This window comes from Lissotriton helveticus, chromosome 5_1 (genome assembly GCF_964261635.1).
Source record: "Lissotriton helveticus chromosome 5_1, aLisHel1.1, whole genome shotgun sequence".
Classification (NCBI taxonomy): domain Eukaryota; kingdom Metazoa; phylum Chordata; class Amphibia; order Caudata; family Salamandridae; genus Lissotriton; species Lissotriton helveticus.
This window is the reverse complement of record NC_136065.1, coordinates 552,596,752-552,623,835: the sequence shown is the minus strand read 5'-3', so window position 1 is coordinate 552,623,835 and position 27,084 is coordinate 552,596,752. Positions and strand designations below refer to the sequence as shown.

The 27,084-nt window shown below is 46.0% G+C and overlaps 1 long non-coding RNA gene across 1 annotated transcript in view; it reads left to right on the top strand.

The window, feature by feature from the left end:
- Nucleotides 1-25,708, top strand: part of LOC144753261 (uncharacterized) — a 57,999-nt gene extending 32,291 nt beyond the window's left edge. Inside the window, exons 2-3 of the long non-coding RNA XR_013594272.1 lie at nt 21,077-21,195; nt 25,193-25,708. This is a non-coding gene — a long non-coding RNA (uncharacterized LOC144753261). The remainder of the gene's footprint in view (nt 1-21,076; nt 21,196-25,192) is intronic.
- Nucleotides 25,709-27,084: the final 1,376 nt, after the last annotated feature.

Genomic DNA, 27,084 nt, shown 5'->3' with positions numbered 1-27,084 from the left:
GCACCAATGCAAAGTCAATGGCGCGTAAAAGTTACAAAGTTACTGTTTTGGAAGTCTTCCGACTGGATTAGAATTAAACCACTTTAAACTAGGACACTAGAGGTGTAAACCACTACAGGAGCAACGGTGTTAGATCGTTACCTCACCCACAGGAAGCGGGTGCATAGGTGCCAAAGGGTGTCGGGTTTCGTCTTGGAGTTCTATGAAGCCTGGAGAAGAAGATGCTACAGGCGGCCAGAAGAGAAGAGTCCGGGTGGATTCAAGGGTGGATCAAAGATGTAGAGTACCTGAAAGCAGAGGGGACAGAGTCTGGGTCACTAACCAGTGACCAGGATGGAACCAGGAAGGAACCAGGCGATGTCGGGCGCAATCAGCTGGTTGTCGTGAAGCTTGTCTCCACTGCCACGTAGACTCTGGGGCATCGACAATGACCTCCAGTGGAACACGGACTCACACACAAAGACTCTTGCTGTTGGCGGTTTCGGCTTCTGGATCGGAGTCAACAGGCCTTGGCAAAGGCAACCCACGCAGGATTTGAAGATCGCTTCTTACTCGGACCAGCAAGGTCAGAGTGGTGGCTCCTTTTCAGGGGAGCAAGGGCCAGTCTGGAGCAACCAGACTAGCACAGTAGTTTCAAAGTTTCATCGTCGTAGAGGCCACTAGCGAACGGGCAATTGACCGGACAGACGCATCGAGCAGAATAATGCAAAAGGGCCCCACGCAGCACTCGATGAGTGTGGAGGGGTGATCTTCAGTGCACAAGCTGGCCGAGGCTGGGGCTTCTAAAACCCCAATGCATAGCTTCGAGGGTGCCTCGGGAGCTGCACGGTCAGCACTTTGCAGTCTTTTTAAGATGGCCGGCTCCACGCTTCACGTAACCTCCACGGGTCTCAGATTCGCTGGGACTGTGGATCGGGCTGTTAGATGTCAGGGAAGCTGGGTCTTGTCGATCTCTGTCGCTCGAGTTCTGTCGGGAACTGCAACAAAGCAAACCGTTGGGCGCTGGATGGTGCCTGTTTGCACAGGGTGGTCACTCCTTGACCACAAGGGAGATTCTTCAGTCTTCCACGTCGAGTGTGATGTTGAAGCGTCCAGAGTTCCTTATCAAAGTTTCAGTCAGGATAATCTAATGCTCCTGGGCACAGCTTCTACCTTTATTCCAAATCAAGGGGCTGGATTACCTGCTAGATCCCTCCTTTGGGGGGTCCCATGAAGGGGGTGGTTACACCCCTTTCCCTTTGTCCAGTTTCGCGCCAGAGCTGGGGCTGGAGTGCCCCAGTACCGGTTTGAACTCGGCTATGCATGGGGAGCCTTGTGCGCCCCATGCAGTGTCTAGTTTCACTCGCCCTGCCTGCCTCAATCCACTATCTCCTTTCTGGGGTGGTGTAACACCTCCCTGTGACGGGAAACCTTATGTCTAGGCCTCCCCTGCCGGAGTTTCGGTCAGCAGCAGGAGGCCAGACCCGTGTCTGTGGCAGCAGCAACCATTTTGTGTTGCTGAGTCTCTGGTTAGATTTAACCGCGTTTAAGTAAAGTAACATGTCTTCTCCCTGTAGAAGGAAGAAATGCTACCCCCGTCGCCAGAACTGGCGAGGGGGTAGTATTCTAAAGTGTATGACACCTTACACGACATGTTTTGATAAAGCCAAACCAAAGTTAGCAATAACCGCGAGGATTATATTGCACTTAAGAGTATATGGTATGGCACTATCCCAGAACAGCTATAAGGACTTGGCTCCGAAAGCTGCAGACAGGCTCAACCCATACTAGAGCACCATCTCACATAATACCAAGCACTCTGCCTCCAGGATTGTTAAGGCCTGCCATAGGAGTGACTTATAGGCATATATGTGTCTAGATATAGGTTTAGATATAGGTATACTACATCTAAGCAAGGGGTGATTACACCACCATCCCCCAGCTGAATGATCAGCCAGTTGTGTCTGTTTGGATGGCCAGCCAGGGGTGGCAAAAGATATGCTGCAGCCCCTGGTAGGCCTTGGATGCACCTATGCCCTGGGTACCTATAGTACACTGTACAGGGGCTGATGAGGTGACTCAATCCAATTATTTATGCGCCTAGGGTACATGGAGTCCATTTTACAGAGAGAGCAGATAGCCTGGGACCCTGATTAGTAGGATCCCAGGCCAACTAAGTCGAAAACCAGCTAAACACTAGGCAAAAAAATCTGGGGTAACCATAGTCAGGGATCCACCCTCCTATATACCCCCCCCCCCCCAAACGAAAGGAGATAAGGTTATCCTTGGCCAGGTAAGCCTATATTACCTGAGTGGCCATATAAGGAGGAACCTGCCCTGGCATGGTTACCCCCTGTCTCATGGTCCACCAAGTAATCCCTCACCTTAGGGGTATCAGAGGGTCTCCACCATGGGGAATTACTACCTGTGGTGTGTTTTGGCAAAGTAAAAGGCTGGTGTTGAGATTGAGTACTGAAGTGAGGCTCCACATTAGTGCTGCACTGTGTGAGTTTTGTACTGCAAAAGTTTTGCAACATGAGTTTAGGTGTCTGTAGTCCAAAACTAGACGATATGAATCATCTGGTTTGGAGACAGGAAACAAAGGATTGTTCATTTGTGAGGTGCAAGTTTCAATCACCCCTTGGTATTCAAGTTGATCTAAGATCTCCCTGACCTGTTTTTTAGCTTCTTGCTTAATTGGGTACTGCCTCTGTGCAGTTGGTTGTGATTTTAACTGGATTTTGTGAGGAGGAGAGTCCTCATCCCATCCTACATGATTTTTATATAATGCAGGAGCTTGGGCTACTGCCCACTTTCTTGCAAGTGTATATTTTGTATGTATTGGAATGTGATTTGAGAAGGCAGGCATAATCATTTCTTCGCCATGAGGGCACTCCCTGACAAACTCCGGTGGCCAGTCTTTTTCAGCTAAAAGGATGTCATTGCCTTTGGAGAGATTATCCCAAAATAGACCCCTTATTTTCCTAGTCTTATCTCCCTCTATACGCAATGTTATTTCGTATATTTTATGAGGTTTGCTAACTCTGGTATCTGCAGTTTCCACTTGAATGTATTCATTCGTGTCCACTGTCCCCAGATGATTCATTAGGATCTTGCAAGCTATGCTCACTTCTGCTGTGCTGTCTAGCATTGTCTGAGCCCACTCTCCGTTTTTCAGCTGTGTCCTCAGTATCCTCGGCATGTTTGATTACTTTAATACTGGCTACCTTCTTCTTTGGAAATTGTAACTTTTTACTTTGTCTTTGGACTTGACGTGCTCTTCCCTGTGTTCTGACCGTCCTCTTCTTTCCGATTTCTGCGAGGAAGTCTGAAAAGATCGAGGGGGATGTGTATCAATATCTTGATATCTATCAGGTTTCTTTAAATTATCCCTATTTCTAAGGTTGTATCTTTTCTCAGAGGGCTCCCTCTGGGGAGACTTGTGTCCTTGGTCTGGAGATCTTTCTCTCCGCCGAGAAGATCTTCCTCTGGACTGGAATCTTTTTTCTTTGGGAGTGGATTTTTTATTTCCATCCCAGCTCTTTTTTGGAGTGTTCAGATTATTTTTAATAAATACCTTTTCAGGATTTTCAGTTAGTTGGGGTTTCACTGGTTTCCCACCCAAACTATCTCTTCCTAGTTCCTCATAGGATTTTTCTATGATTCTGGCAAGTTCAAATGGTTGTTCTGCTATATCTGTTTCTTTCAATTTCTGGCGCATTGCCACAGATGCTGCTTCTCCTTTTATGTTGGATAACAATAAAGCTGAGACCTGCTTGAAGTCTTTCAGTAATTTCATACCCAGAGTTAAAGCAGGCTCTGGACCATATTCATTTTGAATCTGTTTTAGCACATCTGGTATTACCGCCATGGACGGAACACCATGCGTTTTTGTGTAAATGGAATCAAAGACTGTGCCCCAAGTGTCACAGTCTTCCACATGTGGTGCGATCCCCATTGGAAGACAGATAGTCAGAATTCTGTGTTTCTCAACAGGGGTAGTATCCGGAAATACTGCCTCTATTTGAGTAATTTTTTGTGCTAACCAGAATGGAATTTGTTCCCGTTTAATGGGTACTTTACCTAGACAGGACTGTATGTTCTGTGGTGTGATTTTATTTGTGTTCCCCTGATGAGGGGTCAGCTATGGAACATTGATAGTTGGTTGGACTGTTGAAGTCCGCATTACATATTGAACTAGTTGTCTATGTATTTTAAACAGTATTTTAAGCTGTGTTAAAAGTTCTGGTATAGACATTTTTTCAATGTCTGGATGTGGTGTGTAGCTGGCTAGAACCGGCCACGTTGCTCCTGGTCTACCTAGTGGACCGAGCCTGATGATGTGATTATTATGTTTTAGGGCGCCTTTAAACCAGAGGAGATGCTCTTGGTATTTTAGTGGTATTTCCACCTCCTCGAAAGGAGTGTACTCTTCTGGAGGTTCCTCTATTTTGTAATAGTGGAATTCCTTTGTTACAGCGTTTGTTGCTGGAAAGTTTATCCATGAATAGAATACCTCTGTCTGCCGATATTCGTGTGCCTCAATTACAAATATGACTGTACCACCTCTCGATGTCAGTCCATTTTCTATAAGTTTTAAAGTTATAGTTTTTCTTATGTTGACCGAGATGAGTATTGCCTCCGGGTCAGTCTGTAGGAGACTTGTGTCTTCTGCTAGGAGTTGAGCTGCTATTCTAGCTGCCTCCCTTTCGTCATCACTTTCTGACATTTTTACTGACAGAAAAGTTTCGTTTGCAGATCAGGTTTCCAAGGAAACAAAGATTAGGTGCACAATATTTTGGAACACTGTATCCTTCAACGTTGAATAAACCAAAAAACCATACATAGGAGTCTCCTCCTACTAAGTTTGGCGGATTTTAACCTTTGACCCACTTCAGACGTCTTTGGAGTATTTATGGGAGAAAGGGTCTGTGTGAAAAAGCACGACTGAGTTACTCTAATGCCTAATGCCTTGCGTTAGATTTATTGCCTTTCCAAACCGTTGGGCGCCATTTAGTGTAGTTCCTATTGTCCCAATAGGCTCTGCGCATTGGAATAATATCTTCAATAGTATAGACGTAGGACAGAGGTTAACTTGGTCTTCTACTGACGATATTAGACTTAAGTTTTGTGTGCCAGCTAGCTGAGAGTTCACTAGAAACTTTCTCGAATAGGCGAGGAGGATTTTAACCTCCCTGGATAGACAAGAAGGGATTTAGTTTCTGACAACCATAGAACATGACAACTTTGCTCTCCCTGATCAAAAGTATATCTCTAGAGTCGTGTGAAAACAAAAGACAGCTATTTTACTCAGTCAATACGTGCATACTTAGTTTCACCAGATTGTAGAGAAAAGAAGAGACGGGCGTTTTCAATAAAAGGTGTTTTTTATTGATCAGTCTCTTTTCTCATACAAGAGAAATGAATCGCTGCAATTGCAATACTTATAGTTAAGTAAAGTGCATACAGTAAAAGCAGGATTATAAAATAATACTGTAAAAGCATTGATATGGTTTCTTAGCCATATGATACTTTAAATTGGATAAAAGATATACATACATATATACATTGACTATTCGTACTCAACTGGTGCTTCTAACTACGCCTACCCCGGTGTACCTGACCTAAGCCTAATACATGGGAGGGAGTAAGTAAGTAGCAGTTTAAGTTAAGTTTGTTTTGCCAAGAATCTGACTCAAGAATTCTCTGTAAGGGGTTAGTCAGTTCAGTACCTGGGATTTTGAAGGCTGGAGGGCTGGTATCTCTTTCTCAGGACTCGGTATCCCAGTCACCCGCGAGGGCAAGCTGGAAATGCAGGAAGCTGGATTTCTCGGCAAGAGAAAAGACAGCGTCTTCCTCAGCGCATCAAAAGGGAGGGGCAGCGTCCGTGGGCTCTTTGCATCAGCTGGGCACTCCGGCAAGTAGTCACTGCTCCAAGCTCATCACTACCGTGTCTCTGCTTAGGGCAGCGTCTGAATATTTATACCAGAAAGGTGCCGGGTTTGACGTAAGGATGGATATAAGACGTCAATAAAAGATGTCATTAAGAACTCGTCGTTCTTACATTCTTTACAGGAGTTCTCGGACGAAATCAAAACAATAGCAATGGGGATTTCCCAGGTTTGCTGGAGGCTTGGTTTGTTTAGAGAACTCGGTGTGCTTTCTAGGGGGCTGGAGGAATTGTGCTTGCTTAATGTGACAGCATGCGCTATGACTAATTTGAAACTGGTTTCTGTGCCGTTGTATGGATATTAGTGAATTATAACCGGACAAGGGTCAGAAATAGGAGTATCGATACAGGTCCCTAGATAAACATACTACAAATGTAGGGCTCAGCTTCCTCCAATCATCCTCCACCATGGGTGCCTTTCTCTCCTTGACTGAGTTGCACTGTGCTCACCTTGCTAGGGCTGCTAGCTTTGGTGCCCCTAATCTGCTGATGGGGTGTTCTATTGGACAGGGGGGCATTTGGGGTCCACTGACCTCCTTGACCTCTGAAACCCTGGGCTGGCTAAGGCGAGGTAGAGAGGGGCAGGTTACCTGCTCCAGACTGGGTCCCACCTTGGAAGGTCATCAGGGGCTCTGCCAGGCTAGGCCTGACTACCTCTGGGGCAGTTTCTTCACAAGGGGTAAGTTCAGTTCCCTGAGGAGGCTGATCCTTTCCTAAAGTCTGGTGGGATGAGATCTCTCTTCCTCCTCAATGCTCTCTGTTTGTGTGGAGTGATCCATAGTTTCAGGCTTCACAACATATGAATCTGTTTGAGTTTGGGCTGTGGCCATCACAGCCCCACCAACCTTTACAGGAAGGGACTCAGTTTGGGTATGGGCTGTTACCATCACAGCCCTGTTAATCTGTCTAGGGAAGGAGTCTGTTTGAGATGGGGCTGTGACTGGTACAGCCCTTCTAACCTTTTCAGGAAGGACATCTTGGATTGGGGCTGTTGCCATCACAGCCCCACTAACCTTTCCATGGAGATTTACCATTTTAGAATGGGTTTCTTGTTCAGCCTTAGCCCAGGCTGAGATCTCCAGATCATTCCCCAGTAGACAATCTACAGGCAAGTTTGAGGACACTGCCACTCTCTTGGGGTCAGTGACACCTCCCCAGCTGAGATTAACCACTGCCATGGGATGATCTTTCTGAACTCCATCAATGTTTGTCACGTGGTATGTGGCTCCAGGTAAAAGTTGCCTTGAGAGGACTAGATTCTCAGTCACCATAGTGATACTAGTCCCTGTGTCTCTATAGGCCTCAACTTTTTGACCATTGATGAGGGGCTCCTGCCTGTACTTCCTCAAAGTGTTTGGGCAAGCAGTGAAGTTGTCAAACCCCATGCCATTTCCACAGCCAAGAGTATCTGTAGTAGGGGACCTGGTTAGGCAAGAGTCCACATGAGTTCCAAAAGTAAACCCAGACAAATTCTTGGGGGTGCTCCCACCCCCTGGGGGATTACTGCTAACAGTAGCAGTAACAGGAGGTGTTGGAGCTTTACTTGGAGGAATATTTTCTTTATCGTTGTTCTTTGGGCAACTGCTATCAGTCTTCCAGTGGCCAGTCTGCTTACAGGCATGGCAATAAGGTTTCTTTGGGTTAGAGGAAGTGTTTTGGGACCCACCCCCATCCTTGGAGTTTTGGGGCCCTGTGGGAGACTTGTCTTTAGATTTATCCCCACCTTTCTCTTGAGCCTTGGAATCATCCTTCATTTGGTCATTACCCTGATTCTTAGGCCTAATCCTGGTTCTGACCCATTCGTCTGCCCTCTTACCCAATTCTTGTGGAGAGGCCAGATCTGAGTCCACCAGGTGCTGGTGTAAAAGCTGGTTTTGACAATTACTAAGGATCTGCTCCCTCATAATCAAATTATACAATCCTGTATAGTCATGTACTTTGCTGCCAAGTAGCCAACCTTCCAGAGCCTTAGTAGCACAATCTACAAAATCAGTCCAGTCCTGAGTCTGAGCTTTTTGAGTATATCTGAACAACAACCTGTATTGCTCAGTGGTTAAGCCAAACCCATCAATAAGAGCACTCTTCAGGACAGTGTCGTTTTTAGCATCCTCGGGTCTAACAGCGGGGAGCTTATCTCTCCCTTTCTCAGAAAAGGAGTACCATAAAATTGCTGCCCACTGATCTTGGGGGACCTGCTGTACCATGCAGGCCCTCTCCAGAGCAGTCATCCATTTGTGGATGACATCTCCTTCTTTGTAGGAGGGCACAATCTTTGTCAGGTTTCTATGTTCATAGGGCATGTCTTTATCTTTAGGGATAATGCTGCCACCAGTGGAATCTGGTCCACTCAATTTTTGTTCCCTTGCTAAAGCAAGTTTAGCTTCGGCCAGGGCTATCTCTTCCCTCTCTATCTGGAGTTTGACAGCCCTCATCCTGGCCTGATGCTCTTCTCTCTGGGGGAAGTCATTGCCCTTTGAGAATTTCTTGAGGCATTAGAAAGGTTAGATTCCCTGGAAAGGGATCTCTCTCTTCTATTGCCAGGAAAGATTCTGCTATTGGGTCTGGGAAGGTGACTCACCTCTCCATCCCCATGTAGGCTCACGTTAGCATGGCTAAGCCTCCTAACTTGGACCTGGGTCTCCCCTTGATCATCTGAATCCTCACCCCCCCCCCCCCCCACCTCGTCATCTACTACTATGGGGGTGATGGTCTCATCATCTGGGGGATTGGTTCCACCTCCTGAATGACCGGATGGGCCTGCCTTAGACTTCTCAAGATCATCCTTCTCTAGGATTCCTATCAGGATGGGAATGGTAGGGTTGTGACCCATTTTCAGCCCCCTTGTAGTGCACAAGGCACTCAAGTCCCTGAAGCTGAAGTTGTCATAGTTGGAAGGTGCCTTGGTAAGGTCACCTGTCACAGACAGAGCACTGAGTTGCTCGCCTGTGCCAAACATGACTCTAGTGAGGTGTAAGTGGTGCACTTACCTACACTATGTGTTTTCCTACTGGAACCTTGCTAGTGAGTTGTAGTCAGGGTGTGCTAAGCCCTTTGGTCTACAACTACTAAGTTCAGTAGAACTTAAGTATGTTAGCTTTTGTTTATATGTACCTATAGTACATAATGTGATCTTTCAAATGATATCAAGATTACAATTGGTAAAACAACAGCAAGCTCAAATCCCAACCGCTGCACACCAATGTGAGAAGTTGGCCTGATGTATGATGTTCACTATTCTAGTGAGCACCTTGTATCATTCCAAACAACCCTTATGGTGGTGGTTGTAAAGTCAACCTTATAGACAAGCTATCCTAGGGGTAGCATGGACTAAGCAGTCTTAGGCTGTAACTCAAGAGGGCATGTGAAGCCAGCTGTTTTACCATATGCAATCCTTTAATACCAAATGAAAGGACACCATACAAGTTATATATTACAAAAATATATGTATTTATTACTAGACTAATCCTCTGTACTCTTTATGAGTGCAGAGGCACAAGCGTTTAAACAAAAGCACAGTTAAGCATTCAAAAGTTGCACAATTTTGGATAGGCCCGGTGGCGACTTAAACCATATACTAAAATAGTGGTATAAGTACCACCTCTCAAACAATGGTAGGGCCTAGGGCCTTGTGAATCGCTGGGACTACTCGGGACTAGCAGTGATGAAGTCGGGAGAGGCCCGCGGGACATGGGTGCAGTGCCTAAAGCACACGCATGCACCAATGCAAAGTCAATGGCGCGTAAAAGTTACAAAGTTACTGTTTTGGAAGTCTTCCGACTGGATTAGAATTAAACCACTTTAAACTAGGACACTAGAGGTGTAAACCACTACAGGAGCAACGGTGTTAGATCGTTACCTCACCCACAGGAAGCGGGTGCATAGGTGCCAAAGGGTGTCGGGTTTCATCTTGGAGTTCTATGGAGCCTGGAGAAGAAGATGCTACAGGCGGCCAGAAGAGAAGAGTCCGGGTGGATTCAAGGGTGGATCAAAGATGTAGAGTACCTGAAAGCAGAGGGGACAGAGTCTGGGTCACTAACCAGTGACCAGGATGGAACCAGGAAGGAACCAGGCGATGTCGGGCGCAATCAGCTGGTTGTCGTGAAGCTTGTCTCCACTGCCACGTAGACTCTGGGGCATCGACAATGACCTGGAGTGGAACACGGACTCACACACAAAGACTCTTGCTGTTGGCGGTTTCGGCTTCTGGATCGGAGTCAACAGGCCTTGGCAAAGGCAACCCACGCAGGATTTGAAGATCGCTTCTTACTCGGACCAGCAAGGTCAGAGTGGTGGCTCCTTTTCAGGGGAGCAAGGGCCAGTCTGGAGCAACCAGACTAGCACAGTAGTTTCAAAGTTTCATTGTCGTAGAGGCCACTAGGGAACGGGCAATTGACCGGACAGACGCATCGAGCAGAAAAATGCAAAAGGGCCCCACGCAGCACTCGATGAGTGTGGAGGGGTGATCTTCAGTGCACAAGCTGCTCGAGGCTGGGGCTTCTAAAACCCCAATGCATAGCTTCGAGGGTGCCTTTGCAGTCTTTTTAAGATGGCCGGCTCCACGCTTCACGTAACCTCCACGGGTCTCAGATTCGCTGGGACTGTGGATCGGGCTGTTAGATGTCAGGGAAGCTGGGTCTTGTCGATCTCTGCCGCTCGAGTTCTGTCGGGAACTGCAACAAATCAAACCGTTGGGCGCTGGATGGTGCCTGTTTGCACAGGGTGGTCACTCCTTGACCACAAGGGAGATTCTTCAGTCTTCCACATTGAGTGGGATGTCGAAGGGTCCAGAGTTCTGTATCAAAGTTTCAGTCAGGATAATCTAATGCTCCTGGGCACAGCTCCTACCTTTATTCCAAATCAAGGGGCTGGATTACCTGCTAGGTCCCTCCTATGGGTGGGACCCAGGAAGGGGGTGGTTACACCCCTTTCTCTTTATCCAGTTTCGCGCCAGAGCTGGGGCTGGAGTTCCCCAGCACCGGTTTGAACTGGGCTATGCATGGGGAGCCTTGTGCGCCCCAAGCAGTGTCTAGTTTCACTCGCCCTGCCTGCCTCAATACACTATCTCCTGTCTGGGGTGGTGTAACACCTCCCTGTGACAGGAAACCTTTTGTCCAGGCCTCCCCTGCCGGAGTTTCGGTCAGCAGCAGGAGGCCAGACCCGTGTCTGTGGCAGCAGCATCCATTTTGTGATGCTGAGGCTCTGGTTAGATTTAACCGCGTTTAAGTAAAGTAACATGTCTTCTCCCTCCAGAAGGGTGGAATGCTACCCCCATCACCAGAACTGGCGAGGGGGTAGTATTCTATAGTGTATGACACCTTACACGACATGTTTTGATAAAGCCAAACCAAAGTTAGCAATAACCGCGAGGATTATAATGCACTTAAGAGTATATTAAATGAAATGATGATGATGATGATTACGCACTTGTATAGCGCATGACTACCCGTAGGCATCTTGGAGCTTGTACGACTACCACAGAGGAACCCTTGCTGGCCTTTCCCTGTGAGGAGCCCACTCCTGGGCACTCCCAAGGTGAAGTCAGGCATCCTCAGCATTGTTTGGGCCGTTGAAGAGATTAAGCAAGCAATTGCCCAGAGGTGCAGAGTGGGACTCATGATTAGAATAGGCACCGAGGCGAGAATGATCAGGTCCGAGGAAATTGAGCCCGAGACCCGCCGAGGCGGGAATTGAACCCTGGTCTCGGCCAGACCTCTGCATCAGGGTCTGCCGCTCTAAGCATTGACCCACACTTTCCTACTATGGTATGGCAATATCCCAGAACAGCTATAAGGACATGGTTCTGAAAGCTGCAGACAGGCTCAGCTCATGCTAGAGCACCATCTCACATAATATCAAGCACTCTACCTCCAGGATTGTTAAGGTCTGCCATAGGAGTGACTTATAGGCATATATGTGTCCAGATATAGGTTTAGATATAGGTATACTATATCTAAGCAAGGGGTGATTACACCACCTTGCCCCAGCTGAATGATCAGCCAGTTGTGTCTGTTTGGATGGCCAGCCAGGGGTGGCAAAAGATATGCTGCAGTCCCTGGTAGGCCCTGGATGCACCTATGCCCTGGGTACCTATAGTACACTGTACAGGGGCTGATGAGGTGACCCAATCCAATTAGTTATGCACCTAGGGTACATGGAGTCCATTTTACAGAGAGAGCAGATAGCCTGGGACCCTGATTAGCAGGATCCCATCCCAACTAAGTCGAAAACCATCTAAACACCAGGCAAAAAAATCTGGGGTAACCATAGTCCGGTATCCACCCTCCTACAGCTATTCATTACAGACATGAATATCTCAATGACAGTATATTTACCACACACAACCCATCTATCACTTCTATCACTGGTTGGCTTTATGCCTGTCTTTCACTCTGTACAGTGCCCCACTGCCTTTTGATTGGGTTTGAGCTATAGAAGCACCACATTCAGGTATATGTTTGGGGTTCAGGGCCAGCTACGATTGGCAAGTTAGTTGCAGCGTGCAAGTATGGGTTTAATATCTGCCTTACACTTTATCCTGACCTTTAAAACAGTCATTTCCTTTATTTCTTTCTTCCCTTCCTCGCATCCATCCACCAGCCTTCCCCTTTCTCAGCTTCTTTTCTCATCGTATATTGCCGGGTTCAAACTGGAATGGCATGGTGAGTAAAAAAACGATGGATTTAGGCCCAGATCTCTGTACTGGGGTGAATGTATGACATTGTTCTGCATTCTGTCCATCAACTGTTGTTTTTGCATTTGTCACCCCGAGTGGGACGGGTATGCTCAAACGTGAGTCCTGTGCTCTCCATGCCACTGGAATCAAGCTATCCTGGCTGATGAGGGCTGAAAGTCCGAAACTGGTCCTAGAACTCATTCTGCCCATCAACTGTTGTTTTTGCTCTTTTCTCATCTTGGGCCCATTGCAAACCAACCAAACTGAACTCTACCCTGTTTTATTTTTGCACGTATTGAATTATTTTTCTTCCATCCAGTTTTGTTTAAGCTGAAGCATGTGTTCGTTTGTCCATGTACAGTTTGCTGTACCCCGGGTTAAGGACTCTATACGAATGTAGAAATAGATACATTCATACCATGTACGTGGGCGGCTTTGATACCCACACAGTTTGCGGATTGCAGTGCTGGATGACTAGACACTCAGTCTCTTTGTAGTCAGGGCACACAGAGAGCTTCGAGAGCAAATACTCTTTGGGTAAACAGCAGACTGCATTGTACATAGGCGCATTTAGTACATTTGTGTTTTTTTATGAATAATCTTAAGTCTGAGCAAGTGCTGCACTAGCAGCACAACCTCATCCCAGTAGGCAGACATGGAGAGGGAACGTTAGGTGTAGTTGGACCTGATGCACAAGAGACTGTACTTTTGAAGTGGATGCAGATGTAAAAAACCAAGCTTGAATTCACAATGTTTGCAAATCGCAACATGCACAACCATGTTATACTTGCAACCATTTTTAGGTCATTTTTAGGTCTCGCCTAGGCAGCACTTGCTCGGTCTCTTCGAGACATGCTGTGTTCAGAATATGGGCTTGAAGCCACTTCCATCTTTTCTATTGGCTCCTCTTACTGTCCTTGGTAAATATCTGCTATTCATTGGTGAAATAGATTACTAGTCCCTCCTTTTCAAATTTTGTAACCACCCATATGGACTGCCTCTGTCATATGGGCTCTTACCCTGCATGTTATTTATTACCAGGGCCGGACTGACTACCGGGCGTTTTGGAATTCTGCCGCGCTGAGGTCAGAGTTCACTGCAGTGGGGGATGATTTCGTTCAAGGAGACCTGCATGTACTTCGAAGTAATTAAAGCAAAACAAATATCGTTCAGTACACGCAGGTCCCCATCAACGAAATCTGCCCTCAGGTCAGCAGCATTCCATAACGCCTGGTAGCCAGTCCGGCCCTGTTTATTACACTTGTGGGTACTATTTGTGTAGCTGTCCTCAAGCAGTGCTCGTGCTCATCCGATGGCTGCCTTTCCTTTTTTGAGCGAGCTCGCCTCCGAGCTTCAAAGCGGGCTGCCTATGCTTTATTGCTTCTCCCCTCCGGGGTTAACTTTAGTAGCCCTCCCCCCACCTTCAGAGAAGATCGCAAGTTTTCCCTCCCCTTAACCCTTTCTGTGTGCATCAAGTGAGTTTTTTGTCCACGCTCGCTAAGCACACGTGCTGATGTAATGGCTGCCTTTCCTTCGGTTCAGCAAGCGCCACTTCATTTTAATTTTATCAGGCCACCTTGGAGCTTTAAAGTCATCTTCTCTCATGCTACACTTTATTGCTTTCACTCTCCCGGTTCTCGTTGACCCTCCCCCATCCTCCGAGCACTAACTCAGTGGTTCCCTCCCCCGCTCTTCCCCTCTGCATTGAGTGAGGCACCATATGTGTCGTTATCTGGAAGAAGGAGAACATTTAGGCCCTTTTCTACAGGAGAATCGCCAGGCGATAACTTGAACAAATGTCATCGCATAGTCAGCTCTTTTTGGCAATTTTATAGGCAAGCTGATCTGGTGCAGGCAAATGGCGCGTCGCTGACACCAAACTTTTCTGTGCTGCTGTGTGTGTTTTCTGTGCTGCTTTGTGTGTTTTGGCTTTGCCTTCCAGTGCATCTAAACCGAAGTTCCCAACTCCTAAAAGTGTTTAATGTGCGAAAATGTGCTGCATCGCAAAATACGTATAAGGTCCCAAAAGCGAGACCGATTAAGTTGCAAAGGTATTCATTTATATTTTGAATCGAAGTACTTATAATAACATTTGAACTTTCCATTTTATGCATGCGGAATACGAAAAAAGTGTCTCTATTGAGAGCGCATGCTCATTTGCTTCCAATCTTCAGCCTGCTTCAAGGGAATTTGTGTTCTGCGCACATGTTTGTGCAGGATAATGTCAATGAGCCAAGTTGCTCCGTTTACACAGTGTTAGGAATGGGACAGATCCAGGTTTAATGAGGCATGCCTGCGCAGGCAACAATGTGAGGATCTATTGGTTAGTGCTTGACAACCCATTCTTGAGTTGAATTCCCCCTCTGGAACTCTCTATTTGTTTTTCTTCTTTTCTGAACCCCCCAGCCTCTGCCGTCGCACAAGATGGGAACTTCTAGGCAGTGGCGTCACTAGGGTTGGTGTCACCCGGTGCGGGTAACTCATGGTGTCACCCCCTCACGACTTACCGCATGGACCTCCTCCGCTCCGAGTCTGCCAGTGGGCACAGTTGGCAAATAACGGGACCATACAGAATCCTTAGTAACGTTTGTAAATTTAATTTGTCACACCCCTATTTGAGGGGATAGCGACGTCTATAATCATTGCTCCTGAGGAGGGGGCCGCCCTGCTAGCCCCGAGGAGACGGCTTCCCCCTCATTTCGTGGCAAACCTGCCGGTTTAACCAGGTTTTACTGGTGGATGCGTTTCTGCCAGGCAGCTCTTCACCATGGTGGCGTCGTGTGACAATGACACCATAGTTGAGCCTCCCACCCAGGCTTGGACATCGGGGGGAGCTGCTCCTACAAGCTATTCCAAGTAAAGGTCTCAGTTCAATAGCACATAAATGCCCAATAAAGGACAGCCAAATATAGCCCCTGCCCCCCTTCCTGTACTGTGATGGGAGTGACAGAAGTAAATGGTCTGAAAAATGATAGCGCCACAGATTCACCCCTTGTGTCGTCTTCACATTTCAATTTACAGATGGCTGCCAGTGGCAGGTCCCATGATAATGAATCTTACAGCACATTTTTCATTACATATTAAAATTGTATCAACTTTCAAAGCACAGCAAATAGTAGATGGTGACATTAAAGAACATCAGGTTACCCGCCCAATCCTATGTACCCATAGACATTCTTTCAGAGAGCACCAAAAATAGACACAAGCAGTGAATCAGAGAGAGAACAAAGTAAAAGCCCCCACATGGTGTGTAGCGAGCAAGCGCATGGAGCAACCACTACTAGGGGGAGTTTGGGGGGGTTACAATTCTCCCCTCCCAAGAAAATTTGGGAGACAGAAAGGTCAAAAACAAAGCTTTTTTCAACACATATTAGATTGATAATTGATTTAAGGTTATAATGAGTTATTGACAGTAAAATGTATTCAGAAAGTGGCCGTGGGATATGCTTCTAATAGCAGAATGTCCCCAAATACGATAAAATGTGGAAGCACAAGCCATTTCTCTCTGAGTCATGGAGTTTCTGTCATCATTCAGCACTTCTCCCTTTTCCACAACAGCAGTTAAAACATGAATGGCTAAATATCCTAGTTTGCAAGTTTTCTAAATAATAATGGCTCAGCCATATTTGCCTCATAATGCAAGATGATGTGACCATTTCAACTAATAAATTGTTTGTAGCTCAAATGTATCAAGTGTTAAGAAAAAATGTGACTTGTGTTGCTGCGGAGTAGATGACATAGCTCAATGTTCTATGTTAGGATTTTAACTTATAAACTGCAAGTAACAAAAGGAACGCTCTGACAAAAACAGTAGCCCACCACCCACTGGCCTATTTACATGATTATGTGCACTTTTTGATCTGCATGGTACATGTTCTTTGCAGCAGGTACATTTACCCTCTGAGCTACCTTTCCATGAGTCAAATCTTCCATTAGACAAAATTCCGATCTCTCTCTAGGAGGAACATTAATCACCAGTTATCATGACATTTTTGTTGTTACCGAAAATTGCTGGAGGGCAGGGAGGAGGCACTGGTTATTAAGGCTGGCTGAACTTGGTTCCCCAGTTCCAAATTCAGCAGCTCCTCTGCCCATAGTGCCACATCCTCTCCACCACTGAACACCATACTGCAGTGCCCCACTGAGAAAAACTCAGACTGCCTTCAACTACAACCCAATTGTTGCCACTGCGCTACAAACACCTGGATGCGACTGAATTACGCACTAGGCAAGAAGAGCAATATGTGGCCTACAAAACAAAAGTGACAGCATCCTGGAAAAAACAAACAATCAAAGGGAATGCAAAATGTTGCAAACCATGTGAAATGTAAGCAGGAACAACATGGCTACCTTAACGCTTTTACACTCAGTGTTCAGAAATGAGTGCTTTTGCCTGAAAAGTTAAGGACATGACTCAGGGCCCTGAATGGCCCATTTCAATGGCCATTGCTTATATCCTTACAAAACGTAAGCAGTATATATGGTAAAAAAGACATTTGTAGATGCAGAGCAGCAGTACAAATTTTGTTTTTGAATCCTCACTTTGCAGTACCTCCAAGATTGGTGCACTAGTTCCAAGCCCAGGGAAAACAATGCCAAGACAACAAAAAATGCGCTTCACTGGCAAACTCTGTAAAAGTGGCGCTAAATGTATTGCTACCACTAGTCTGTCTTGCTTTATTTAGTTATTTCTTTTTCATATTGTTTAACTTTTATTCCCGATGCTGCACTTTGGAATTAAATGTCAGAAAAATACATTGATTTCCAGCAAGAACTACAACCCATTACAGGCAGTGGGCAAAAAGAAAGTAAAATAGCAGCTCCTAACAGCGTGGAGAACTCAAAGGCAAATCAGCAGGGCATCCCTTTGGCACTCATGATGAACCCCGCAAGGCCTCAAAAACTATCAGCTGCGTCACTCACAAAGTAAAAAGAAAAAAGAAGAGCAGACCGCCCCCCCTCACCCCCCTGCCGGTCCGGACGGAGAAAATCATTGACTCACCTGTCCTGCTGTTAGACGGGGGAGAGGTGAGTGGGGGGGGGGGGGGGAGATCTACATCGGTCACGGTGGCCGGGGAATAAAATTAAATTATGGCGGACCCCAACCCAACTGGCGGTCAAGTCAAGACGTGCCGTGCCGCCTCTGATCCTCCTGCTGCAGTGCAGGCCAGTCACGCGCACTTAGGGCCCAATGCTGCGCATGCGGATTCAGAATCAGAGATGAATGTCCTGACATCATCCGCAATCTGCCTGTAAAAGGGCAGCGTGCCTAAGAGACGCGCTGACGTGGCGTAGGAGGAGACAGTGTGCACTGCGCACAGGCACCTCCTTCAGTCCTCCTGGGCAGGAAAATAAGGTTGAGCAGGAAAGTAAGGTTGCAAGTTGCTGCGAGATAGTGCAACTGACTGAACTTGCACGTACGTTGCGGTTGCAACCTCGTTTACTACTTTCACTTGAGGCAAGTCTGCACACTGTTTACAGCACACACTGCTGCTGACCGCCTTGGTGTCACCCCAGTGGGATGGTGACACGCGGTGCGGGCCGCAGCCCCCGCACTCCCCTAGTGACACCGCTGCTTCTAGGCTCTCACTACTATCATGTTTTGCAAGCCATGCACTGGGTAAAAGTGAACTTTGGTGTAGTTTTAGCTGCACAGCACCGTCTCCATCTCTCCCTACAGTCTGCATGTTCAGACAGCCGGTCGCCGCCCCCTCCATAATTTACTTTTCTGCCCCCTCATTACTTAATTAAATACTGATAGTTTTGTGTTTTTCCCAACATTACAGCAAATTATAATAAACATCTAGCTACAATATCAATGCAGCCCATTATAAAGAGATAGCCCCGGGTGGTTGATTTTGTGACACAAAGTTTCTCATTATTATATCATAAACTATTCCGGGTGTGGTGGGACCGGCTGACTCACTCCATTGTTGTCTCTGAAGACCAGCGTCCAGACGCCCTGTGCATAGGAACAGCTGCCTCTGTTTGAGCTCACTACACCTTGTCACCTGCATACTCTCTCAGTACCCCCACCTCCCTCTCTGCCCCTTCCGTCATCATCACATTCCTTCAACTCCGCTCTTAGCGCCTACACATTCCAAAAGGATGGTGAAGCGCTTACACAGAGATAAAAGACATAATATTTATAGTTTAAGATCTACAAAATCACTAACAATATAGTATGCATACAATATTCAGTTAAATGCTCGCCCGTGTGTGCCCTTCCTATTTTCTCATGCAGAGGTGTAATTGCAGCGCTAGAGGAGCACTTTACATGTGCACAAATCCCGTCTTTCCTCTTTCTTTTAAAGCACTACTCATACCACCCCTGCTTTCCACTGTTTCCTCTACATCCCCTTTCCTTCCTATTTCTTTAGATAGGTCAAATGATCACTCCACTGCAAACAATAAATGTAACTAAAAAGCAGTATCATTTGCAACGCCAATAGCTCTAACTTTCACAAATGCAAGACCAATTACATTGCAAATGCTTGTTATACTTGTAAGGTATGGAATGGTAGTGCCTGTCAAGGTTAGGGGAAAACCATTTACAAAGTCCAGGCTGCCAATATTTGACAGCTTGCACTTTTTGTAGAGTGTAGCGTTGAGTAGATCGCGGTCTCGGGGACTGCTCTCCCCGAGGTAGCGTTCACTGTGTGCCACCGTTTGCGTGAACAAGCGGCAACAATGCAGGTGCACTGTGAATTCTGGGATAATGGCCAACCCATTTATATTAATGAGGCGGGGTTGGCTCTTGTTTGTGAAAAGGCCCTTTGCACTGTGAGGGTTTTAAAAATGCACTCCTCACGAGGAGCTAGTTCTTGTGCACAAGCCCCCTGGTATTTTACTTCCACCAAGAAGCCTGGCGGAGAGGCAGTGAACTGTGCATTGTTTGGAAAATCACAATGGGTAGCATGCTGCCGCGGTCCATGCAGGTAACAATGGTGGAGCGATGGGGCCAGCAATGGGGGATTTCGAGGGATGGTGTAGAGGGAAAATTAAATAAATAATTCGTTTTCCTTTGGCATCGTTCCTCAAAATCCCCCCTTACCCAGCCCACCGCTGTTTCATGCATGGACCGTGGCTGGTGGCATGGGAAAACAGAATGAAAAACATGGGTTGCACAAACATGGGCTCAAAAAATCTGCTGCCAAAGTTTCTCCCAACAAACAAAAAATCAGGATCCACTTTAGCCCACTGTTAGAAACTTGCCTCTAGATATGCTACAATTGGAGTCCGAGTAATACATCAATCCAGTTGTACATCAGGTGGGAAGTGAGGAAGGCAAATTTAGAATAGTTAAAAAGGTCGACATTTTGCTAGTGAGAGATTTATACTGAGATTTTGAAAATAGTTACGTTTTTTGTGTGTTATTTTTAAAAACAAATTGCATTGGACGTCTGCAGAGTTCTGGAAATCTCGAGGGATATGTGTCGACGTGGTCTAAATTAGTCTAGAGGATTGAAACTTTCAGAGTACGCTCTTTTGAAGGTGATTGGCCTGCAGAAAACAGGATTATGGAACATGTTCTAGCTTCTGTGAATCTTAAATGTTGCTGGTGAAGCACACAGAAAAGGTTTTGGCAGAGACGTGGTTTTCATGCCAGGATCACAGAAAAGCACCTCTGCACATCAAGGTGGGAGGGGGGGTTGGGTATTAAGCATTCATGGGCACGTTTTTTTTCAATCCAGTCTTAAAGATAGTGGTGAAGTAGATGTCAGTCATTGAGATGTATTTGACATTGATACTGAACTGGTTTGGGGAAGAGTACCCAAGCAGGTGATGAGTCGAACACATCATATCCACATTTCAGTTATTAGAATTGGTGCGGTGCACTGCTGGGGCAGAGAGGACAGCCATAAGGGATTGATGAATATTCAAGAGATTGACAATGAATTGATGGGGTCATATAGAACTCTACCACAAAAGATCTTGGTGTTGGAGTTGGTGAACACACTCATGTGGAAGGGAGCTCAGGTGAGCTTTGGGTTTGGTACTAAGCACATCTCAGAGAACACAACTTCTATATAGGAGGCTTTATTCAATCACAGTGCTTTGGGGTCCAAGGATAAGATCAGAGATAGAGGGATTGGCATTGTCGGAGATACTACTGTGGAGAAGTTGCATGACTTGCAACGGGCTCCGTTGTCCACAGTGTTACAGACAAATGGAATATAAAGCAAGGGAGAGTAGGAACTGTCAGAAACTGAGAGGAACAAGGGAGGTTGTATGTCCCTATATTATAGTAGAAATAGCCAGCAGAAAATATTGCATTCCACCATGTTGTCTGGGTAAGTTTAGGTTTACTGTTCTTAACGCCACATCTACATACTATGAGGAAATACAGTAGTCTTTATCGATGATGCAATATTCAATATTTCAACCATAATGTAGTGACATGAGCTCCCTGTCAGTCAACTTTGTACGGTTGCTGTAGAATTTCACACTTCTTTGTCTCTTTTTTGTTTCAGTGGAGCGTGCAGCACGGTTAAAGTCAACACAGCCACATGACCTTGCTAAGAAGATCGAACAGGCACATCGACAGGTGGCGCTGCACAAGAACCATTCAGAGAGCCTTCTACAGGAATATGTACGTGTACAGGTCCTGCTACTTCTCTCGTTTTGTTGTACCCAGTCCTGTGCCAAGGGGCCTGAGCATAGGCAAAATGGCCTGGATGGAACTGGAAAAGGCCATGCATGCATGCATAGAAAAGATTGGGGCAGAATAGGCAACATGCTCGATTGTAGCTGTTCCCATTTCCTCAGCCCATCAAGGCATGTTGGCCATATGCTGTACACCCATGTGCCAATACCCCACCCAACCAGTCCAAGAGGTGGCATACTGAATAACCCTGAGAAAATACCTTTACCTCAACCTATCCCACAAGTGATCAGATGTGCAGTACTCTGCCAATGACCTTAATCCAAATACTTCTTGAGATGATACACTGTGTCCCACAAGTAAATGCCCTGATCTCATCCAGCCGTGGAGGCAACCGGTAGCATATCTTTTTCCAATATCCACAGGCCATCGAGCCCTAGAGGTGAAGTGCTGTGCATCTTGGTGCAGATTCCCCGGGCTCTTCCAGTCCTAGAGGAGATATGCTGTATACCCCTGTGATATTGCCATAATCTACCCATGTGTACATAGGAGAGGCTGAAAGGCCATTTTGTCATATTTGCATTATAGCCCATGGCGCGCTGGCTATGCCACTGACGAAAGACGAAAGTAAATGAGAAAAAAGTTACGCTGTACTGGAGAGGCGATGAATGCATTGAAATCTGCTGTGATGTGTCAAATGTTGAATATCTGCCTCTGTAGCGTTAGCAAAAAAGAATACCCGTTTGCAGTCATCCTCGACTGATTGGGATGTATCAATGGGAGTAGCGGAGTAGATTTGCTGCCGTTTCATTACTAAACCGTTGTATCAACCACAAGTTACTTCACCCATAAACAAATTTATTTGTTGCTCATAGTACTGTCTGTTTTGTAAGAATCGGTAATTCAGGTCGAAAGTTAGTTTTAAATCTTATTGAAACTACCACCTTGGTGCTTAAGTGAATACTGTTAGAAATGAGCGGATATGTGGAAACATTAAAAATAGTCGGTGCGTAAACTTGAAGGAATCCATTAGAGCCCATGTCTTTTTAAACATCTATTATTAAACATTCAAGGCATGTTTGACCTGTGAACTCCAATTCCTTTAATAAGAAATCTCACTCAAACCACGTGGGGAGAGAAATTCCCCTGAAAGTACAGAAATAAAGACCATTGCGAAGTGGAAACCCAGAGATCAGTCCAATGTTCTCATTCGACAGAATGTCTGGGTGGTTCGTTTCGGTCTATAAACTCATTCTTATAAAACAGGGCCGGGATATTTCACATCATTTGAGGAATCTTACAAACATCCTGCTGCCTGACTTCTCAGTTGAAGCAGGTCTGAATGTTCTCCATGAACGTCAATTCAGCAAAATGCCTGGGATAGCGGAAGTGACATCACACCCATTTACTTTTACTTTCACTTGCACACACATGCTTACACATAGACACGCATTCACACATACACACACTCGTTCTCACATAAAACACACGCTCACCCGCAAGCACACAACATACATATAAAAGCATGTTTGATTTACCTTATTTGCTAGAGAGGGTCATATTCGGGTCATATTCCAGCTAATTGTAATCCACTCTTTATTACACTAATAATGAATAATCTAATATTCACTATTAGTGTAAATCAAAATTGATAGAAATCAAGGAAATGCGAGCCCCAACCGACGTCCATATGGAGAGCTGCCCTTAAGTTCCTGCCACTGATCTTGCCACATTTAAGGCCAGCGGTTGCAAAGGCAGGGCCAGGGTTCGCAAGGGACAAGCCAGGGGTCACAGCTGCAACCCCTAAATGGTTTCCATGATGCTTGCTTCAATGGAAGATTCCTGTCTTAACGTTTCGCTCGGGGTTTGGGGTTTGCAAAATCATTAATAAAGCCACGAGTTCATTGGAACAGGACCTTTATTAGGAAAGTCGGCATTGCTCTCTTCATAATCGCACACTTCGACCCAGTAGTCTCAAACAATACAAGGAAAAAGTGGGAAAGCCTAGGACCTAGCCCAAAAGCTCCCTTGAACCTTCTTATTATTTCTTGAGGCAAGAGACTGCGGCATGCTCCATCAGAAGGAAACTCAGAGGCTCAACTCCATTTTAAAATGAAATCCTTCTAAGAAGGCTACAACCCGAAGCGCTTAAGTATTGAGAGGAGGGAAAGATGAAACAAGATAGATTCGTGTATCCTTTGACAGGCTCTGTATTCCCAATTTGCATAGCCCAAGGCGCACAGTATTAGACTAGACTCCTAAATTCTATCAACGTGTTCATCCTTGAGGCTGGCTGACCCTGACAGGGATCCCAAAACCCCACCTGTCCTCTGAAGGCTGCACTCCAGGAAGCTGCAATGTCAATACCACGAACATGAGAGTTTGACCTCATCACTCAGGTCCTCAACAGCATAATATGGCTCTCCATCAAAGCCAGAAGTATGTTTCAGTTGGCTTGCATGGTGCATACATGTCCACACTCTGGATGGCCCTGACTCCTGACGCACGATTCGCCATTTCTGGAGGAACCAGCTTTTTTCGAAGCTCAGACAACCTCCTCCTGGAAACTCCTTTAAAAAAATAAAAGTAAGCTTCCTCCGGGAGCGCAACCAATATATGTGATTCCATTCCCCACCCCTACCAACAATTCAACCCTTCCTAAAGACCACCTGTTGCAATGACACTATGACTTTGAATGCCCTGCTTGACTGATACCTCTGCTGTCGTCCGTTCCCATCCATTTTTCCTGATAAAGGATGTCTGTGGAATCTGGGACAAAAGACATTTGTTGAAACCAAAGGTGTTGTGATGCGTTATTCTCCAATGAGTTTCTTTATTTACTATTAGTATGTCATGGTTTTGTCTGTATTACTCTGCCCATTTTGTTAAACGGAAAATATGCACACACCCACTTCTACTCTTTGTTCAGTTACCAGCTGGCCCACGGGAAACCTCAAAATAAGTAAATGGCTGGTACTTCCTATTCCCACTTCGGTTCAGAAGTGACAATCTAGACCCTTGTACCAAATTCCTGAACCATGTACATGCTATACAATAAGGGTGCATATGCACTGAAGTGTTGTGCACTGTAAAAGATGGGCAAGTGCTGGACGTTGCAGTAGTGTGGTGCAGCAGATATGCAGGGTTCATGTGCAGGGCAGCAATATATAGCAGTGCTATACATTGCATAGACAAGGTACTGTGGTGTGCAGTGCAGATTCCATAAAAAAGTGTTGCGTAATAAAAACTGTCTGTGCGAATATATGATTATACCACGCTTACAATTACCACGCATGGCTTTACCACGCAAATTTTACATCGCAAGTGGCTCTACCACGCTGGTATTTACAACGAAGGACTATACCACGCGTAAAAAACGTCTTACCTGCACGTCTTTCACCAGCAGCCCTTACTTCCATCCACCATGGAAACAAACGTCAAAACACGTCTACCAAAATAAAAAAAAGGACTGCTATTTTGACGTACACTGCACGTCTTTGGAGGAGGCTTTTTCCTTATACTTAAAAAATAATGTGCGCTTTTTTAATTTATGTAAACCGCTTGTTATTTTTGGGGGGGAGACCCCCCCAAACCCCTCCCAAGCCCACGCAGAACGACTGTAAGGAATACCACGTCTCTCCCCAACCCACGCAGAACGTACTTGCGTGGTAAAGACCGTCGTGGAAGGCACCAGCGTTGGAAAAACGTTTACGTGGTAAGTGTAGCGTGGTAAACGTTATGCGTGGTGATGCCTTCGGAGTAAATGATGTTTCCCGTCTGTGCAATGTATTGCTGTCGAGTGGATGTTGCATGCACAGCCCTGCACTTGTACTTTTCAGATTTTACGTGCAGTGATGTTTAGAGTAAATGACGTATAGCGTACAATTGTAAAGCGGCTTGAAGATGTAGTTATACAGCACAGCTGAAACATACAGTGGTTTGCAGGGTTATGTGCAGTAATAATGCCTATTACTCTCTTCCACAGTTGGTGAGCCAAGGGGATCCCTTTGGCCAACCGGACTTTACCCCGCCTCTCCACCCGATCCCTGGCCTACCATCGCCTGATATTTCCCAGGAGGCCTTGATCAGCCTGAGCGATGCAGAGCGCCTGCGACAGAACTACACCGTCTACGGGGTGCTGCCTGACCACCTACGCACTGTGCTGCACTGGCAGCAGGAGCTGAACCCCCAAGCCAACCACCTGCTTGATCTGTTTGGCAGAGCTGCCCAGCAGGCCGAGGGCCTGCAAAGTAACCTGGCTGTTCTACTTCAGCTGGTGGGTAGCCACCTGCCCACAGTGCCAATTCCACCCAAGCTGAGCGCCTCCAAACCCTTCCAGAAAAAGGTCATCGGTTACAATGTGTGCCGGAGCTTACACCACTGGCTCCTCCGGACCGACAAGGACTTTGGCTTCCTGGCCAAGAAATACCCCTTGTAAAAACTGGTAACCCCTCTGCTCCACTTTCTATTGTAACGACCCTTTGCCTCATCTCCAACATAGGACAAGGATTTTAATGCAGCAACTTTCTTTTTTAGTAGGATGTCATGTTGTGCTTTTATTGGGTTGTTGGTATAGACCTCGAACAGAATAGATGCATTAAAAAAATCATTGATATTTTTTTCATCATTTACTCCAGGGTTTTAGTTGGGATGAAAAAAGTGGGGTAGTCTCTGGAAAAAGTGTAGTCAAAAAAGCATGACTAGGAATCCTTTCCAGGAGGCTGATCAGTATTAAGGTACCGCTGTGTGAGTTTATAGGTCGAGACTGGGCAGCGCATGTGCTGTTCTGCGAGGCATGCCGTATTGAGTTAAGGATTTTAAGATCCACCTACATCTTTCACTGCCTTGTGTGGTTGTCCTTTGAAAATGCTGGCTTCTGATTACTTAATTGCCTTAGTCCCTCCTTACTACTGGCTTATCTTCATTTGAAACCTCCCACGAGGACTGGCCATTTACTACTGTTACTGCACGGTATATTTTATTTCATCTGTAAGGACTATTTTCTTTAAAGGGTTTTGCCCTACTGCAGGCACTACGTGCTTTTCTTACATGCAGAGCGCCATGAGTGTTTTCACTTTCAACGCAGCCGGGACAATGGCGGCCGCTTCTTTCCAATACCATAGGCCTCGCATTTAGGAGTTTCAGCTATTGACGTTGTAAATGCAAGTAGCTTAAACTCTTGTAAATGTGAGACCTATTGCATTGGAAATATTTGTTTTTCTTTTCAAAGCCCCCATGCCACACTTTCACATGCATGAAGGCAGTGGCCCTTTCTTTAAAAAAGCTGTGTCTTACAAAAGGTGCTCAGCCGCTATTAAAGTGAAACAATGGCATGGGGCTTTTACAAAAAAAATGCTTTTTTTTGTCACACAGTTCTCTTCAGCAAGTGCATTAATCACCAGAGTTATCTCATCGTTATCACTATTCCCTGAGATTTACTGGGCACCTTCACAGCAGATGCTGTCAGCTCCTGAGGCGAAAAGCCGGGAGATTTTTAACTTAAGTTTTAGCTGTGTGGTGTAATAAGTCTGTGTTTTTAACAGACTTACTGCTGCTATTACGTGCACTTTCCCAGCAAGCCGATCTCAGCGCTCACGAGGGATTTGACACACCTGCGCTGGTTGAGGGGAAGACTGCGGCCACGCCCACCACCCTCAGGCCACGCCCCCTCTCCTCATAGCTTTAAAAGAGCGCGCTGATCTACAAATGCGTTCAGAGTCCTGTCAGCTCCTGAGGCGAAAAGCCGGGAGATTTTTAACTTAAGTTTTAGCTGTGTGGTGTAATAACTCTGTGTTTTTAACAGACTTACTGCTGCTATTACGTGCACTTTCCCAGCGAGCCGATCTCAGCGCTCACGAGGGATTTGACACACCTGCG